This window comes from Condylura cristata, unplaced genomic scaffold (assembly GCF_000260355.1).
Source record: "Condylura cristata isolate star-nosed mole 26May11 unplaced genomic scaffold, ConCri1.0 scaffold00022, whole genome shotgun sequence".
In the NCBI taxonomy this organism is placed as follows: domain Eukaryota; kingdom Metazoa; phylum Chordata; class Mammalia; order Eulipotyphla; family Talpidae; genus Condylura; species Condylura cristata.
The window spans coordinates 33,110,744-33,129,912 of NW_004567123.1; the positions used below are offsets into that span (position 1 = coordinate 33,110,744).

General features: G+C 50.2%; 1 protein-coding gene across 3 annotated transcripts in view; it reads left to right on the plus strand.

The window, feature by feature from the left end:
• Nucleotides 1–19,169, plus strand: part of TSHZ2 (teashirt zinc finger homeobox 2) — a 386,055-nt gene that overhangs the window by 165,557 nt on the left and 201,329 nt on the right. The gene's annotated exons all lie outside the window — the stretch shown is intronic.

Here is a 19,169-nt window from a genome sequence, read left to right on the forward strand (position 1 = left end):
ACTTTCTCATTATTTGGTTAAACATTGCATTCTAGGAAGTAAGTACTGTCACTATCTCTGTTTAACCTAAGGGGAAACTGAGGCACAGAACTTTCTAGTAATTTGCTAATTTAGGATCGGCGCTGCCTCCAGACACTGCATTTATTCTGTGTGCTTAAATCAGAGCCAAATGCACTGGGGGCTCCAGGGATGGGCCCCAAATGCAAGAGGGGGAGCCAGTTCTCCAGCCCAGCTGGAGGCCACTAGGCAGTGATGTGACCACAGGTGACTTCCCTTCCCTGGAAGCCTCCACCTCCTCTCCTGTAGAGTGGGGTGATCACTGAGGATGCCTGTCCCACAGGGCACTGTCCAGCCAGCCCGTCAGAGTGACTCGCCACACACACAGGCCTGTGAGAACAGGGTCCCGGCCCCAAGGCAGATTCTGGAGAAGAGAGGACAAGAGAGCCACAGGATGCTGGACTGGGGCGGGGAGGAGGGCTTTCTTCATGTGATCACACAGCTCGGTGGCTTCAGAATGAGGGACCCAGCATGCCTGCAGGCCAGAGCCAAGCGGGGTGTGGGCAGCAGTGAGGTTGTGCACCGCCCAGCAGCAAGGTGAAAACTGGAGGTGTGAGAGGGAAGGACACAGTGGAGAACGGCAGGAAGCCTGCCCCTTGCTAATATTGAAATCTGTGAACTATACGACCTCATCCTCCCCCACAGGGCACGGCAAACCTCTCCTGGCCCGCCCACTGCTCCCCTCAGCAGTGAACTTCCTCAGTCGGTCTGTTCTGCTCCCCGCTCTGTCTTTGGTGAATCCTCTCACCTCCGCATCTCTGGCCTGCACCCCAGTTCTGTATGCATAAATAAATAAATCTTTAAAAAGTAAAATAAAACCTAAACTTCTCAAAGACCCAAAAATAAATATAGAAGGTATTTAAAAAAAAATTTTAAGTATTGCATTTTATATGTATATATCTATGTATATGTACATATGTTGTACCATCCTTCGTTTTGTACTTTTTTCCATCTCGGTTGTAACCCCATGGACTTTCCAGCACCATCTCCCACCTGAGCCATCACCATAGTCCCATGTGCTCTTCCCGCCCCAGTTTTGATCCTGTTCCCCTCACCTCCCCCATAGAATGTCTCTGGTTTATAGCTGCTTGTTGATGTTCATTTTGACGTTATTACAATTGCTTTTTTTTTTTTTTCCTGATCCCTTACACTCCCGCAATGAGTGAAACCATCTAGTATTTTTCGTTTTCTTCCTGGCTTATTTCACTAAGCACGATCCCTGCCAGGGGCTGGCATAAACTCTAAGGATTTAGCCGAGTGCATCTCGGGATGTTTTTGCTAAGGTATCTCATTGCATTATTTCTGTAGATTTCAGCTGTGCACCCTTGTCTGTCAACATGGGTCCCATTATGTTAAGTTCACACTGAAATTCCAGCTGTATTCTTCCCCACACAGCGGACCCCACTTTACTCAATTTACACACCCCACCCCCCTTCCCTCCTGGTAGCCACTAGTTTGGTCTTATAGTCTAAAATTTTATTTTTTTGCCATATTTCATTTACCCATTGGTTATTGTCTCTGTATGCCGCATATGAGTGAAGCCACACGGTGTCTGTCACTCTCTGGATTATTTCAGTAGACAGAATACTCTCTACATCTCTCACGTCTTTACAAGTGCAGGATTTCATCTTTTTTTTAATTGCTAGGTGTAGCCCATTGCATACATGGCCACGTCTCCTTTATCTCTTCCATGGAAGGGCACTGTTGCATCCGGCCCGTGCCTCTTGTCAACAAAAGGCATCTCAGTGTTCATGTGTAGCGGGATCCCCTGGGCACTTCCCTGACGTGCAGGTTGCGACCCTGAGGCCTGAGTGTCCGCACACCCAGGGAGCTTCCTGTGTGCGCTTGCTGCTGCTGCTCAGGCCACACTCCGGGAAGCCAGGCTTTAGTAAAGCTTGAGGTTTCACCCCAGTTCTGTCCCTGGGCGCTGTGCCCTGACTTCCCCGGACTCGGAGCACCTTCTCCTCTGGGGTCCCTTTCCCCATAAAAAATTTATGACTGCACTGCTATAAAGACAGTACACTACTGTCTTCGATCTAAAAATGTTCTTCTATCTCCAAGTTAAATTTTCTTTAAAATGGATTAATTGATTTTAAAAGAAAGGAAGATACTCTCATGAGTCTCGGTCCCCGGAGTCTGCAGTGGAGAAGTTGACCCACTGTCCCTTGCCGACGGGGCACTGCGTCTCTACCTCCTCCTCTGTGAAGAGGGGGTCGCAGCCTGCCGCACTGCTCTGTGTCTTTGCTTAGCGCCTTGTGCCTGGTACACTCCCTGCAAGCCTGAGCTTTTGTCACTAAGAGTTGCCTGACTCCTGGTAACTGTCAGTGTTTCTGACCTGCTGAAAGTCAGATTCTACATACATTATGGCTCTTCCCTGGAAGCTCTGCTTGATGTGTCCCACTGGTTACACAACCTGGATAATTTCCATAAATTAACCTGCTTTACCTTCCATCTCCGTGCCACCCTGCTGTTCCCCTTCTAGAAGGGCCCCGACATCTCTCGGATGAAGCCGACAGCAGTGCCACATGCCTTCTGCTCTGACACTCGGGGCCCGCGACGAGCACCGGCCCCGCTTTCCAGCCCGGTCTCCACCCTCTGGGTCCGACGGGAGGGCGGCGCAGCCTGACGGGGCTGGCACTGGCTGTTGGTCTCTGCCTGTCACTCAGGGGCTCAGAAGGAAAGAAGCACAGAGCTCACCGCAGAAACCACGGCCTTGCCTGTTTTCGTGGCCTTTTGTTTCTTGTGACTCCAGTCTCCTCTCGTGTCCAGCAGCCTCTATTCCGAGCGTCCATCGTCCATTGAAAGGCATGCAGCAGATGTAGCCCGAGCTTGGGTTGGTGGCGGGGCGGGGAGCCCCAGCTGATTGCATGTATACACCAAAGGTTAATTACAACCCAATTTCGTGTGAAAATTAAAATAAGGTAGTTTCAAAGTGAAGGAAATCCAATCATCACTTACGAGGTTTGATAAACCCTCTCGTCCCTTCAAGGTACGTCATCGCTAGACCATTGGCCTCACTCTGTGGGCCAGTGAGAAATGACCCTTCATTTTCCTTTGTAATATTTCGGATGCAGCCGGATAGTCCCAGCATGCAGGCATCAGCTGATACAGCACCGGCTATAAGTCTGGGTTTTCCAAGGTGTGCCCTTTTATTATTTCCTCCCCTGGGAATTCCGATCACAGGTATCCTTTGAACTAGTAATCTCAGATCGTTCGTGTCGGTAGACACTGCGCAGCTGTTCGGACGCATGAGCCATGCCTTAGAGAGACGCATCGAAACCCTGCCAGCCGCTGCCCCAGCCGCTGGTGTGGTTTCTCTTCCTCACAGTCCTCAGTCTCTCTGATACTGTTACATGGTGACCCAGCAGTACCAGAGAGAGCGCGAGATGCCATGGTGCCCTATTTACCCCCCAGAGTCCCAGAATGCCCGCCCAGCTCCGCCCTTGGGCCCTCGCAGCTCTCTCCCTGGTGCTGCCGGGAGTTGTAGTTCCCAATCACTGGAGCAGGGGTGGAGTCCACAAGACTCTGCAGACTTCCTTTTGGACAATTCATGTTCCGATCCTGGAGCCTTTATTGGTAGAAACGCTGATGCTTTTATCCCAAAGTTCCTTCTTCTCAAAGGAGGGCTGTTTGCGCACCCTCCTCGTCTGTCTTTCCAGGTGGTTGCTTCAGATCTACTCCCACCTCTTCCGGCCCTGGGCTTTGTGGCCGCCTCAGTTATAACACAGAAGCTGGGCGGCGGAGAGACGGAATCTCTAGGTGGGAAGTGTGGAGAGTACGCAGCAGCCTTCGCCCAGCCTCCCTGTTACTTAGTCCCTGAGCCACATGCGTAGTCTTTGCCTGATGGGCAGCACACGAGAGGTTGGACGCACGCGTCAGAAGCGGCGGGTGCCAGAGAACCCAGGCGAGGGCGAGACATGGGGTGCGCACGCTGTCGGGAGCCGCGCAGGTCTCTGTGCCCGGGAGCTCTCGGGTCTCCACCTTCTGGGGGTTTCCGCCCCACCCCGCATCCTGGCATCCCTTCCTGTGAAACATCTCCAACAGCACCACTCACACGTGTCCCCTTCTGCGCAAGAACCTTATAAATCTTCAGTACGAACCAAATCATACTGGGGGCCAGGGAAGATAAATGCCAGTTTTTTTCATCGTCAAGGTAACGATAACAGACTCACTAGAATTTACATAGCACCAAAGTCGATTTACATGCTTATTTACTCTGTTGTTCTCTTTTAAAGAAATGAAGTTACCCTAGCAACTGTAATATCACATGATGTTCAGGCTAACCATAATAGAAACACCTTCTAAAAAGAAAATACACATTTCGCCAGATGCATCTTATAGACGCATACACCACCATTTATGGTTTTGATCCATTTTAGAAATGATGAGGTGAGGTTCATGCCGCACTGAGCACTTTCCCCATTAATTACTCTGCTGGCTTCAGAGAAGCTGCAGTGAGAAGGAGAGACTGGGGGGTAGGGACGGGGGGCTTTGGACCCTCTGCAGGGCCTGTTGATAGGATTATCTGCTGTATCTTGTTAGCACATCAGCAGAGAGCACATTACCAAGTTCTATCTTTCATTACACGTTTGCATATGGATAGAATTTATTACTTCATTCAAACTTTATTCTAATTTTAAGAATGATGGCATTTTCCCTGGAGAGACAGTTTGCTTTGTCTAGAGTGGAATATTCCAAAGAAATCACAAAAATTAGTATGGTTTTCATTCCATGTTTACTAATTAATTTGCTTAAGTGTGGCATGAAAGATAGTTTTTTATTTCCCACCTAGGGTGACAGTCACTGGAGTCAGTTCCGACTTGCCTGCTCAGGGTACGTAAAGCCATAAAGACGTGAACTTGTAGCTCCCAAAATTCACATAGGAAGGTCCCCGCCGTGTCCTCCTCATGCGCTGTTCGCTGGGTCAGACGTGGCTTCTGGAGTCAGGCCTGGCGTCCTGTAGACAACAGAAATCAGGTCCAGAGTCTCCTGCTCGGCCCCACGTGAGTCCCTAGGACGCTAGCTGAAACCCCAGCTCCTCAGCATGTGAGCTGCTCAGACCTGCCCTTCGTTGTGGACAGTTCACCACGCCCAGTGCTCTGGCCTCCTGGGCGAGCCCTCAGTTTACCCGGCTTCCCCTCAGTGGCTGCGACGGCTCCTGCTCTGCCGCGCTAGAGAGCGTCCTCCTCGTGCCTTTAGTCTGAATTGCCGCTGTCTGCCTACGTGTCCGCTTGCTTTGCGTCCATCCCCCCAACAAGTGGGGGCAGCCCAGGGCCCCTTGAACGCGCCCCGGCTCCCAGAGCCACCCTGGAACCTGGTCACAGCCCTGAGCGTCTGTCCTCTCTAAAGGAAAGCAGGAAGAAGGTCTCAATGTGTCTGTTTCTGGCAGATCAGGGCAATAAATAAAAGGCCAGTGTCTCCCTTGAAAAAAAGTAACGTGGGAAAGAAGAGACCCAGAGAGGTGGACTGAGCCAGCAGAGCCCAGCAGCCTTGAACAAATCTGAAGCCCCTGGGGTTGGGGCTAGAGGCTGTTGCTTTTATTATGACATGGACAGCTGTCTGAGTCAGCGGTGGCACTGACCAGGGAACCCTGTTTAACAAAACATGGCTTGAAAAAAAAAAAAAAAGCTAAATGAAGGTGAAGTTGGTAAAGAAGCAGTGGCCTTGACGGATGCGTTGCTCCGCTCTGACTCCTGATTTGGTGGGCGGGCTCACATGTGTCATTCCGAGAATACTTTGGTTCTGTTTGTTTTTAAAGATTTATTTATTTATGCACACAAGATGGGGTGTAGGCAGGAGGTTGGAAAGATCGGCCAGAGACAGAGTGGGGAGCAGAACAGGCAGCTTGACGGAGATCCACTGCTGAGGGGAGCAGCGGGGAGACAGGAGCGGTCTGCTGCGCCCCGTGGGTCGCTCCCTGGCCGGGGGTCGAACTAGCGCTGCGGTGGCTGGTGATAGCATCATAGTGCCACTTGCGTTAGGACATTGTGTATCACCCGGCCCTGGCGCCAGACACCTACTATGTGCCACGCAGTGTGTATGAACGTACGCCCTTCCCACCCACCTCCCTCTGGGGTCCCTCCCTTTCATTCCTTCAGTGTTCAGCCAGTTCCCCCGTGTCCCAGTTTGAGAAGCGCCATCGTTGTCCATCCAGCTAGCAAATGTGGACTAAGACTCCCACGCAGGTGGCTGTGCAGCCCTGAGCGGGCAGGCAGCGTCTGCCCTCGGGAATTCCCAGTCTCCAGCCAGCCAGCGGAGGGCTGTCCGTCATTCAGCAAATCCCTGTTTCACGGATGCATTCAGTAACTGGATCCCACCGTGACTTTGGAATTGGGAAGCAGATCGTCAATGAAGACAGCGTCCCCTTTGCCAAAGACTTTCCCCCACTTAGGGTATCTGATGCTCCCTTGGGATGAATGCGCTCAGCATACAAAGACCAAGTCGGGATGAATTAGTGAGGGGGAGGGCATCTGCGACCCTCTATTCCCAGATGCCCAAGTATGAGTCTCTGCCGTGCCTGCCTGTATTCTCTTGAAAGCACTTGAAGCCTCTGTGTGTCTGGCGAGTCAGTACCCCCCAAATTTGACTATAAACTTACCTACTGGCCTTTAATGAAGGGCCTCACATCTCTTTCATGATTACCCAGCTCCATTGGAACTTTAAAGCCCTCAAAACGGGACCATGGGCAGCCCCCGCCTGTCCTTGAACTTGGTGTTGTGAGCAAGGACCACCCAGCAAGTGTTTCAAGCTCATTTGCAGCATTACACCTTCAGTGCGTGCTGAGGAGGGACGTGGCCCTTCCCTGGCTGGAGGACAGAGAGGGAGGAATCGGGGCATCCGTGGCCCATCCGTCCTCAGCACCCCTGCAGGTGTGGGACAGGGTCTGAAGATGTGCTTCTCACGGGGATCAGCTCAGGCCCCCCAGAGTGCAAGGGCTTCTTTGGCGAATGACTGGGAAACAGGAGTGTGTGAGCGCCCCCAAGATTTCAGGGTGCAGGATCACATCTTCTGCACCGTGAATGAAGGTGGTTCCCCCAAACCCACACTGCGCTGGCCTGGCCCACCCCCTGCAGCTGTGACTCTGTATCCTTGCACAGAACGCGTGAGACCAAGGTCTCCTTGGTGAAAGGAGGGTGTGCACCGGGCAGGGGCCCTTAGAAAGTTCTTTGATCCAACTGTAGGAGATAGTTCACGGTTGGGGTTCTCGAGTCCTGTGTGTGAGCAGATTCCTCGTAAACACGTGCACCACACACACGTGCACACGCATACACGCATGAGATAAGCATATGCGTGCTGTTACAGGACCTGCTGTTTCCGTCAGTAGTATCTATGCTGCTTTTCAATTATATTTTTAGGATCTAGACCATATTCCTATTTTTCCAGTTGCACAAAAATGTTTTCAGCTGACTTAATGAGACTACTGTTGACCACAGGGCCAGATGTCACATCGAGGGTTCACTCCAGAGATCTCTCTCTAACCTAGCTCAATTCCTTCTGGATGACCCCGCGTTAAGGAGCCATCAAGCCATTGTCCTGAAGAAGGTCTCCCTTCTGCAGCTGTCGAGCAGCTCCTCCCTGTCATTAGCTTGTCCCTCCTCCCCTCTTCCTATAGAGGGGTACATAAACCCCCCATGAATTCACATGGACTTGCCTTTCCAAAGCACACCGGAGATGTGGACTGTGTTGCAGTGCGTCTGAAAATACATCCTGCGTGCGCTCCAAAATTAGCAATGCTCGAAATAGCCCCCAAACGACACGGGTACTGTTGGGTGCTCCCCTGTATGAGAGGGCTCACGAAGTGGCTGCCGAGACCCCCTCCTCCATCATTGGTGGCTTTCGCATTGATTGGTAACCTTTCACCGGAATCAGTCATTTCATTAGGACTTTTGAAGTGACCTACCTCTGCATCTGTCATTAGAATCCGACCGTGTTGTTCACCCTCCACTTTGACTCCTTTACAGTAGGAGTGGAAGGTGGACAGTGGTCCAGGGCGTGCATCACCGTGTTCATACAGGGCAGTGGCTGAGTTTCCCACCAGTGGGAGATGGACCTCGGGCCACTATCTTAGGTCTCGACCCTCACAGCGATCCCTATAGATTGGACTTCTTCTTACCCCACTTTTATTAGCTGTAATCACATGCTTTTTGATTTCCCTTGATTTAAGCCAGGGGGGTAGTGGCTTAAACTGTGCAATGTCCAGCAGGAGCTGAAAGTGTGAATCTGTCTTCAGTATTGTCTGGAAATTGACCAGGGACAGGAATATTTACACCGCGGAAATTGGCAACTGCTATAATTTAGGCCTTCTTTTTTTTCTTTTCTTTTCTTTTCTTTTTTTTTTTTTTGATATAGGTATTAAACACTTACCACTGCTTTAAAACCTCGATTTTTTCAAACCTGACTCGCAATCAGAGTTACCAGGAAAATTTTCTTTAAATCACATTTCACAATACCACTGCAAATGTCCTGCCTTGGAGCTCTGGGTTGGAAGACACCTGTGTCTTTGATCATACTCTGCGGAAAACTGTTTGAAGATCTGAGGACACTGGTCAAGTGGCCAGGTCCAGGAAGGAAACTCAGCATATGTGCTCACGTCCCCTCCGCATGTTCTGAGCTCCTGGGTTGCCGCCTTCACCACCTGTGAGGTGTCGGGGGCAGGATGTCACTCCAAGGTAGCCCCATTATTGAAGATGCTTTCTTTGCACCTGCCTGCAGGCATTCACGCCAACATCTTTCCTCACTGTCACCGCCTTTGCTCCGCACCTTTTATCCCATTTCCAAGTCATTCTCCGTCTGGCATCCCCCTAAATACAACCACTCTGGGAGGGAGGCAGCAACACATTATCAATCCTCTCTCATCAATCACTCGGGGGTGCGTTACCGCCTGGCAATCTGAACATGAAAGCCTGCCCTGTGTGGGGGCAGGGTGTGGGCAGAAATACCAGGGTCTGAGAAGGGGGAGAGTACAGCGAGAAACCCCGAGGGCAGCATCTCCCTAATTGCACGTCTGCCATTTGTCATGGAGCCCAGCCGTCCAGCAGCTCGGGCTGGTGGGTGTATCCAAAATGAGGCTGGAGCAGCAGAGGCCGCTACCCAATCAATTTCCTTGGCCCGAGCCTCTCGGAATCCAATACAGTGTGGATAGAGGACAGTGAGAATGATTTGACAGTCGTCGCATGTCTGGGGGCTGCATGGCCGATGGACAAAATAATGTCATGCCCAGATGAGCACTGTGAGCCTCCGGCGGCGACACAGCAGCGCGGCGAGACCCGAGAGCTCGCCCCGCCGCGCTCCTGCAAGATGCTCTTCCTTCTGAGCCGCTATCGATCGGGTATAGGTTGGCCCCGGCGCCCCCGGTGCCATTTGTCATTTCTGATATAATATCGTGTTATCGTTTAAAGCCGTAATGGGAGAGGTGTCTGTGTTTAAAGCAAACGGCGTCTCGAGCTTTGATAAATGGCCGCGCGGCCTTTGTTTCTGCAGCAGCGAGTGGCAGCGGCTGTTGGCTTCGCCTTTCTCCAGCATCGCCGGGTGATGGGCCCGGGAAGCCGCGGGATCGTTTTGTCAGATGTGGTTCATGGCCAGCCGGGTGGTCCTCCAGGGCAGCTGTGGGGCTTGAGCTCGACAGGATGTGCACGGGGGGGGGGCTGGGGCTCCCAGGCAGCTCCAGCTCCACGTGGCTGCTTTGGGTTGAAAAGTTCTCAGAACCGTTTTTTTAAGGTGAGAGGACAGGAAATGCTGACGGGGGAGGGGAGAAATGTGCTTCAGGTCGCAATGTGATTCCAGCAGGGGCTTAGTGAGATCTGAGGGGCCACTGGAGGTGGCGGAGGGGCTGGCCATCTCCAGGGCTAGGACACACCCTCAGAGGTCACCCCGCCTCTTGGGAATGGGGTGAGCCATGACGGGAGGGAGTTGGGGAGGCTTCCTGCTCCTCCACCTGAAGGGACTCGCAGGTCCCCTTCCTGGCCCCTCATCCATCGGAACAGGCAGTTTGTCGGAAAAAAAATGTGTGATGGTTTGGTGCACACAATCCCCTTCTCAAAATTCATGAAAGCCAAGTGCTCCCCTCATTTGAATGTGACTGTGTGGTGGCACGGCTGACCTTCTGGAATCAGGAGACAGGGCCAGTGACGTGTCATTTCCTGTGTGACCCAAGAGGCACATCCCCAGCACATGAGAAACACTAGACAACGGTGAAGATTTCTAGGATAAATAATGGCCAGGACGACAAAAGCTTAAGTCCACAAGTCTTATTAGGATTTGGTGCCAATCAAGAGAATAGGCCCAGATAGATACATAATTACATACAGCCTTCTGGGACCATCATATGAACACCCACATCATACCAACGCATGTTCATAAACATCATCCTCTCAGAAATGAAGTTCATACCTGAACTGATTACTCAAATGGACTAACACCACGTGCTCCAAGTAAGTTTTTTAATTAGATACCTGCTGTATGCCAGGCACCTTCTATCCTCATAATAGCTTACCAAGAAGATGCGGTTACCCCCATTTTTTTAGATGACAAAGATGAGGTTAGAATGAGCTGATGTTATTTACACAAAAGCACAGAGCTTAGACATGGTAGGTTCGTGTCGTCAACAGGTCACACAGGACTTGCATATTGTTTGTTATACATGCTGGAATTTACGGGGAGGTGTGCCTACAGGAACAGGAATTTCTCCCAGGTAATCTCAAATCAGGGATGAGCAGTGTCTCGTGGAGGGAAAAATCCATTTTTATGAGCGTCCCACAGCAAGAGATTGGAATCTTAGAACTCCTGTTCTGTTAAACCACAGAACTCAAATGGTTTCAAGCATCAGATAGATAATGTGAGTCAGAGAGGATGGGCAGTAGGGAGTGCTGTGGACTGTGGTGAATTCCAGGACGCACAACCTAGTTAAAAGGTAGAGTGCTGTTTAGGTCCAGCGGACTCTGGCCTTGCAGGAAAAAAAATGGCCTTGATATTTCCAGATCATTGATTTTTCTGTTTTCTTTAAGAAAATTCTCCACACAGATGCTTTGAAAATTTTCCATGTCTTTATGATTTGTCAGCAGTCACGCGCCAAATAACAATGTTCCATCCATGACTGAGTCGTGAAGGTGATGCCTAGAAGTAGCCCAGGAGTCCACTGGCCTGCTTGTGTGGCTGAGCTCTGTTATTCTAGGTTTGTGTAACTCTGTGGTGTTCACACCAGGGCGAGTTTGCCTAGTATCGTGTTTCTTGGGACGCCTGTGTCGCTACGTGATGCATGACTGTATCTGCAGCTCATTCATCTCTTTTTAAAAACTGGTGATTCAAACAAAACACATGTGTGGTCTGTGGGTCCTCCATCCCCAGCACGAGCCACATTTGCTCCTTGCTGGGGACCAGGGGCCACTGTTTACTCACCCCACGGACTTCACCTGTGAAATAGCAGAGCACCAGGACCATGGGAAGACTGTCCCCAGGGGAGCAGACGTCCCTCTGTGGCGGGAGTCGAGATTTTTCCCTGCACGCTGATGGGTTGCCTTGGGCTCTGGGTGAGGTGCCTTGACGCAGTAAAACTCTAGAGCTATGTTGTATTTTAAAGATAGAAGCTGAACCCGTGTCCCCTTCTCAATAAATGCGCCCTCCCCACCAGTAGACCTTCCTGAACATTACCACGTGCTCGTGGCCAGTTTCTGCTGGGCCTGGGAACGTCCCCTCCTGCATCTCGCTCACTGATTGCTTATAGGCAACTTCAGATTCCTTCCTTTCCTTCCCCAGAAGATCCCAGCCGTGCTTGTTCCTCTGCGTATGGGCACATCACTCCCTTCCCTGCCTGTGGTGACGTCCTCCTGACCTCCTCTGCCAACTCCTCACCCCTCCAGTCTAGGCTGAGACGTCACCTTCTCTGTGTAAACCTCCCCAACCCCAGAGCTACAATGATGTGACCCCACTCCAGCCAGCCACCCCATTTTGCTTTCTGCATATTGTTTGTCAATATCCCGAGTCAGCTCAGTCATGTCCGCATTTACCTATTGATAGAGCATGCAGTTACCTTGATTTTTTTCCCTTTTTTAAAAAGTTTTTCTTTTTTAAATTTTACATCATTCTTGTACAATGTATGTTTTCACCTCTCAGTTATAGTCCCCATGAAATTCCCACCACCAATTTACCTTGGTCCCATCACCATAGTCCTCTGTGCTTTTCCTCCCCTAGCCTGTTTTGATCCTTCTCTCTGCTCCCCCCCTGCAGAATGCCTCTCTGATCCCTTGTTTGTTTCTACTACATTTCTCTCATACATGAGACCATCAGATATTTTCCTTTTTCTTTCTGGATTATTTCACTGAGCATAACCCCTTGCAGCTCCTTCCATGTTGCTGTGAGTGGCATGAGTTTATCCTTTTTGACTGCTGAGTAATATTCCATTGTGTACGTGTACCACATCTTCTTGATCCAGTCATCCATTTTTGGGCATTTGGGTTGTTTTCATAGTACAAAGTGCTGCAGTAAACTTAGGGGTGCAGGTGTCCTTTTGAATTAATGTTTTTGGGTCCTTCGTGATAATTTGTAAAGGTAGATTCTCAAGCCAGACAACCTAGATTCGAGTCTTCATGCTGGGACTATGGGCAGGCATGACAGTTTACTTCACCCCACCTCATTTTCCTCACATATAAAATGGGAAAATTGGAAGAGTAATAACAATAATGCCTCTTAGGAGTGTTAAAAGAATGAACTATGTTACTTTGGTAAAGGGCTGAAGGCACACACAAAGGATCTGAAACAATTCCTGGCACACTCTAAGCCCCACTTAGGGTTGGCACTTATCAGATCGTTGTTATTGTCACCATCATCATCTCTTGCATCTGGAATGTAAGCGCCAGGCGAGAGCAGGTGCAGATCTGTCTTCAAGCGCAGTGTGCAGTGACCCTCCATGTGCAAAACCGAGGAACCGCCTAGGAAATACTCGGCAAGTGTCTGAAGAGTGGGGAAGAAACTGAGTACGAATAATGGAACACACTTATCACTGACTGACTTATTTCCTGAATGCCTGTCTCAGTGTGTGTTCCCATCTGTGTATGTGTTTCTGCATCTCTCTTTCCTTTTTCCCTCTCCCCTGCTAAATGAAAATAAGGATGAGGACAAAATGCCAGGGAAGCCGGTGAAATGGTTCACTAGATTGCCCAACCACTTGTTCCCTTGCTTTGATATCTGAATAATAATGCCCCCCTTGACGACTGATAGCAGCAGGGCTCAAACCCTGGCAGCGGGGAGGGGAACAGGGAGGAGAGCAGCGGCCACAGTAAGCTCTCTCGTACTAATGATGCAAGGTGATATCGCCTCTTGCTCCTGGGCAGAATGGAATATGGAGAAGCAAGCCCCCAATCGGTGTGCAGAGGTGCCGCTTTCAACAAAGAAATCCTGCCATTCCAAACTGTCGAGACCTTTAAAAATAAAAGATGTGCTGTATTTCCAGCACTATTCAGTATTCATGAGGCTTCGCAGCTTGTTGTAAGGCAAGATGAAAACAATACTCAGTAGATTTTCATAAGTGACATGTAACTGTAAGATTGATAGATGATGCAGTTTTAATGTATGTGAAGTTCAAAACCAACAGAAAAGCTGCAAGGTATCTGAATGCTGGATTCCAAACCCACATTTCTTCTGGTGATAAGCCCCAGCTCCCCCGTCCCCCTCTTCTGCATCTCTACAGAAAAAACTGTATCTATTGAACCTCCAAGGACAGAGTGTTGGGATGTTTTCATGGATAGAGCAGAAGCCCTTGAGTACATTGCTCCCTTTAAATTAATGTGATGAATTGGGACGAGTTAAATATTGCTACTTCTGCTCATCAATGCCAAGAAAAATGGTGGCCCGGGGATCATAGGGGGTTAGTTCCATTGCTAGTCATGTCCGGAAGGTCCTTGCTTTATTCTCCATAGCTTGTTGGCTACTCTGGGTTTAGTTAGGCTGCACACACATGTCCACAATACACACATGCACCCGCATGCACACAGGCCAGTGTAGTCATAAGCCGCATGTAGTGTTGCAGCATGTTTCCAGCATACTGTGGAACAAAGGTGCAGCTCAGTTACGTGCATCCTGCTGTGTGCTCCGCTGCGAGTCCAGGGCCCTGGCCATGCTGAGTCCATCTCCATTTGCAACGTCTCATTAAAGAGACATTGCAAAGAGTTAAGCGACATATCTCCTTTTTTGAGCCTTTCTTCCCTTTTGTCTTATCACTAATGTTGTCTTATCGTCTAACGTTGATTGAGCATTAGAACCTGTCAGGTACTTTAAGGAGTCTGACGCCAACACACAGAGATGTCGCGTGCTAAAGAGAAACGCGCGCACCAGCCGGTCCTTCATGCGCCACCGTTTCGGAGTTGATGACTTTTAGGTTCTCCCGTTCTTATTTTAGGGAAGGAGGCTTGGATGGGCTGCTTTTAATTTGCGTTGGTTCCAGCTTCATTCGCTCAAGATGGGGTTAGAAAAATAAAATTAAAAAATAAACCAGCAGGGCCCTCCCTGGTGGCACAGCGGGTGAAAGCACAGCACTGAGAAGCTAAAGCCGCTTCCGCATGAGTTCGATCCCCACCTGCCCCGGAGGTGACCCCATGGCGTGGCAGACCTCTCCTGACCCGCCCGCTGCTCCCCTCAGCAGTGTGCTTCGTCGATCTGCCTGTTCTGCTCCCCACTCTGTCTCTGGTGAAGCCTCTCGCCGCCCCTGCACCTCTGGCTGTACCCCAGTTCTGTATACACAAATAAATCTTTAAAAAATTAACTAATTAATTAAAAATAAACCAGCAACCATGATTGTGTGAGGACATCTTATGAAAGGACATTGCATTCAACGTGACACAACCCTGCAGGCAGGTTACATCGTCAACCTGGTTTTACAAAGGGGCTCAGGGTAGTTAATCAGCGGGCACCAAGTCACACAGCTGATAAGCGGCAGGAGGTTGATTTTCCTTGTCTCTGCCCCACAGAGTGCAGCAAGATTAAGGTTTTAGAGCAACATTGTGGACAGTCAAGGGCCAGTGCTGCTCACCCCTCCCTTGTCAGGAAGCATCCCCAATGTCTGTCCAGTGAAGAGGCTTCCAAGGGACTGGGGCCCCCTCCTTTTGCACTATTTTGTCAGCTCCTAGCAGAGGACCTGGCAAAGAGCAGAGTTTGGCAACTGTAGAATGCATTGGGGGGGAAGGGCAAGAGGGGAACCCCCATGGGCATTTGGGAGTCGGGTAATAAATTAAGGTTTTCCAATTAGAAGACTCAGACGAGGACATGCTGCAGACCAGAGCCACAGGACAGCCTGGTGATGGATTGGCTGCCTCGAGGAGAGTGGGCAGAATGCGAGGACCCAGGTGGAGAAACCTTCCCAGTTGTGTCCTGAGAAGAGAGGAGAAAATGAAAGTGTTTGAGGTGAAATGACTTGCCCCCAGATACCCTGTTCACCGTTGGTGACAATAATTGAGACTCAGAAGCAGCCTGGGTCATGCTTCCAAAACCTGAGCCCCACCCAGCAGTCTTCAAAGATGGGTGAATTTTCTAGTTGTTTTATGTGGGCTGGGTCCTGCTGCTTTTCTTCGGAACAAGAATAAAGAGTTTGGCTTGAGGTGAGGTCTAAGCCACCAAAGCCAAGGGATCGTGCAGTTCAGTGTAGGAATCTTCTAGAATCTCTGTCTCCATTCACAGATGCTGAGCCATCTGGCTGCCACCAGGTGAGGCACACCTGTACATGTGCCACCTATGTGTGGGTGTGCAGCAGCCCACTGCCGGCATCCACCCCAGGTGCTCTCTGTATAGATGCGGGAGACATTTCTTCTTGGAGCAAAGTTTAAAAAATAGGCTCCAAAGAAGCCTGAGTCTGTTTCCCTGTAGTTCAGAAAGCCATCTTAAATCAACTCCTAGTAATTTAGAGAGAAACAAGAACATAATTCCAGTCTCCTACCTTCTTTGTTTTGTCACTTTTCTTGGGTTTACCAGAAGCCCAGACATGTTCCCATTCACACCTAGTTGGGACACGGGTGTGTCCCTAGGGCCCTTTCAGGGGCTGCTGTCATCAAGCCTTTGTGTCCCCCCCTCGCCTCTCACATACCCTTTATAACACTTGACATATTGATTATCTCTTTTGTCTGCTACTTGTCTCTCTGTGTTGCTAACATCTGGTTTTGGACTGGGACCACAACTGCCTTGCCCATGGCCATCTTCCCACATGGAACCAACAGTGTACTGAACACAAAATGGGTACACCTTTTGATGGGGTCAATTAATGCAGGCACCCACCCACCTTCCCTTGCCAGTACTCATGGCACAGAACAATCTAGAGCCTTGCGAGTACATTGTGAATATTTAGTGAAAAAGCAACAAAGTACATTTTATCTCCTGCGACCCAAGGTATTTCCTTGAGCGAAGAAGAAAACAGTGTTGAGTTGGGAGAGAGCGAGAGGTCAGCCCCCCTTTCTACCCTGAGAAGGGGGGCGCCCATTTCTCTCCTGTCCATGGAAAGGACCACAGAAGTGAACTGGCTGTGGTCTCCTTCCCCCATGCAGTGCTCCGACTCTAGGATACAAGTTCTGTTGCTTAACCTGTTTGTGTTTTCTGGCCACCAGGAATGAGTCATTTATCTGATCGGGGTGTTTTGCTGACGGAAGTACGGTCTTTGGGTTGAATTGATGAATTCTTTCTTGATGGCTGCCGCTTGCTGTGCTGGGCTTCCATCATCGCAGTGGTAGGTTCTAGACCAGATTCCCAGACGCTCGGTTTGGTTTTGTTGTCTTTGTTGATATGTTGCTTCGCTGTGCCGGGAGCCTCGCCTGGTTCACACCGGAAGTTCTGCCAGTGGCAGTGACCTTCTTGGAAGAGGCTCAAACCCTGATCTGTAATCTCAGAGCTGCCTCCCAGAGGTGGGGTCTCCCCACCGAGATGAATACCTCGAGTTGGCTTTTTTTAATTAAGGCTCCGCATTGTAACTAGTCAATGTACATTATTGGGAGAGTGAATGTCAATGCCAGTGCTTTTTCTTTCTCTCCTTTATCTTTGTCAGTGATTCAAAGACATGATTTATGGTTCGTCTCCGACTTTCAGCATCATCCATCAAGTCCTGGTTTCACTACGGGGCTCCACGTTGTAAATCATGCCGAAGGGTTGTCACTCATTCCCCTTAACCCTTTAGGGGTGTGGTTTAGGGTCGCTTTCCAAGAAGGAAGCTTGGTAAGATGGCAGTTGAGGGGGCCTGGGCAATTGCTGGGGCTCATGGACCAGCGCTGTTAATTGTTTGGCCTGATGAGATGATTATTAAGACCTGGGCAATGCCAGGGTCGCACTCTACTCAACCCCAGCAAGCGAGGAACACCCACCCAGACAGGGGAAACGCTCCAGACCTCGCCGGCTCTATTCTATTTTGAAACGTGCGTTATGGATGTGAAGTGCTGAGTTTCCCTTCAGAATCAATCACAGCCTGGTTCCGACTGTGACCTTGCAAAGAGTATAGAACGAGCGCAAAGACCCATTAGCAGCTGCTATTTCAGGCTTTGTAAATTAACAGCGTCTCTTCCTCCTCTACCTCTTTTTTCGCCTGTCTCTACCACTCTGTAGCTGTCTGTCCCTTTTGCGCACCCAGGAAGGCGAGGCTTGGCAAGGGCTGAGCTTAAAGCCTGGAAGTCGTAGGAGGAAAAGCCACTGATTCCTGGCAGCAGGTCCACTTTTGCTTTCCTGCCTCCAGATGTTGAGATCAGGAACACGTGATAGGGGCAGAAATCCACAATTGCTGGCGTTGAGCAAAGTGGGGGCAGGGGTGCCATCCATTGGAAATCTGCAGCTAGTAATCAGAGGTCGTCGAGGAGAAATAGGACTGGGGTTCATTCGTTCAGAGCCTTGTGTCAGTTGACAGCAATTTATCCCTGAGTGTACAGAGCTCCGTTTCACCCAGGTGGGCAGTGGAAACAGCAAATACATCGGCGAACAACACACACGTAAATAAAGGCAGGGCTGCAAAATGTGAGTGTTTCTTGTGCAAATGGCGCTGGTCACCCCCTTGCCAGAGGAACCCTTTCTCCGGGGCGTTTGAAGCCTTTGAGGGTTAGATCTCTCCACAGAGCACAGCGTGTGCTCATCTTCATTCTTTTCTGCCTCACCCCTCTCCCTTCCACTCATGGTCATTTTTGCAAAAACTTGTGCTTCATTTCATTGATCACGTTAGTACATCTCAGGTGATGAAGACAGTGACCCTAAAAAGCCCCTCCTGTACCTCAGAGTCTAACTTTCTAACCCCCAAAGGGCTAACCTTAATATTTTATCTTGGAAAACACACAGGATCTTTTCAGACTTGAAATGACCCCAACGCTATTAATCCTCCTAACAGCCGGGAAGGCAGGTAAACTGTTGCTCGCCTAGTGTCTCACAAAGCTGCCTTCTCCCACCGCCCACCCCTTGGCGCAGAATCAGATTTATACGGTGTACACAGTGTCTGCAGACCTAACTACAGGTGACTTAGAAACGGGGAGCCTGCAGACGGATGTGCCCATTCAGGATGATGTATTCTATTTTTTTGTGCTGAGAGAAGCGCTGATGGCCTGCTGGAAAAGGCAGAGCGAGGAGGTCAATCTCCTCTTCCACTCGCAGCCTGTTACAGAGGCTTCCGTCGTCCTCTGCTACAAAGCCGGCCACTGCTCTTTGAATCCCATCAATAAGATGGCTTCTGTTATGCTCCTGAACTCTCTTATGCCCCTGCTCAGAGGAATTTTCAGGTCCCGACAGTAAGGAAGAGGGCTGTTAGTTCGTGCTGTTTGTAGGATCTGTAGACACCGAGCAGAGAGAGCTTCCTGCCCTCTCCGTGAGGGTGACAGTCCCCCTTTCCCAGCCACACCAGGCGGGGAGTAAGGTCAGCAGCACACTGGGGACTCGCAGAAGACGCCCAGAGGCATCTGGGTCTACTGCTCAAACGGGTTTGCCCACTTAGAAGGTTCTGTGTCAACAGGTGCCCCTTGGGCCCAGCAGCCATGAACTCAATCTGGGCCTTGAACTTGAAGGTCCCTGAATCCCACGCAAGACGTCAGCAAGGAAAAGAAAATGAGGTTCGGTGAGAATAAAACAGTCCAGCTGTTTGTGTGAACCTAGCGAGTGGGGCGATACCGGCTCCCAGG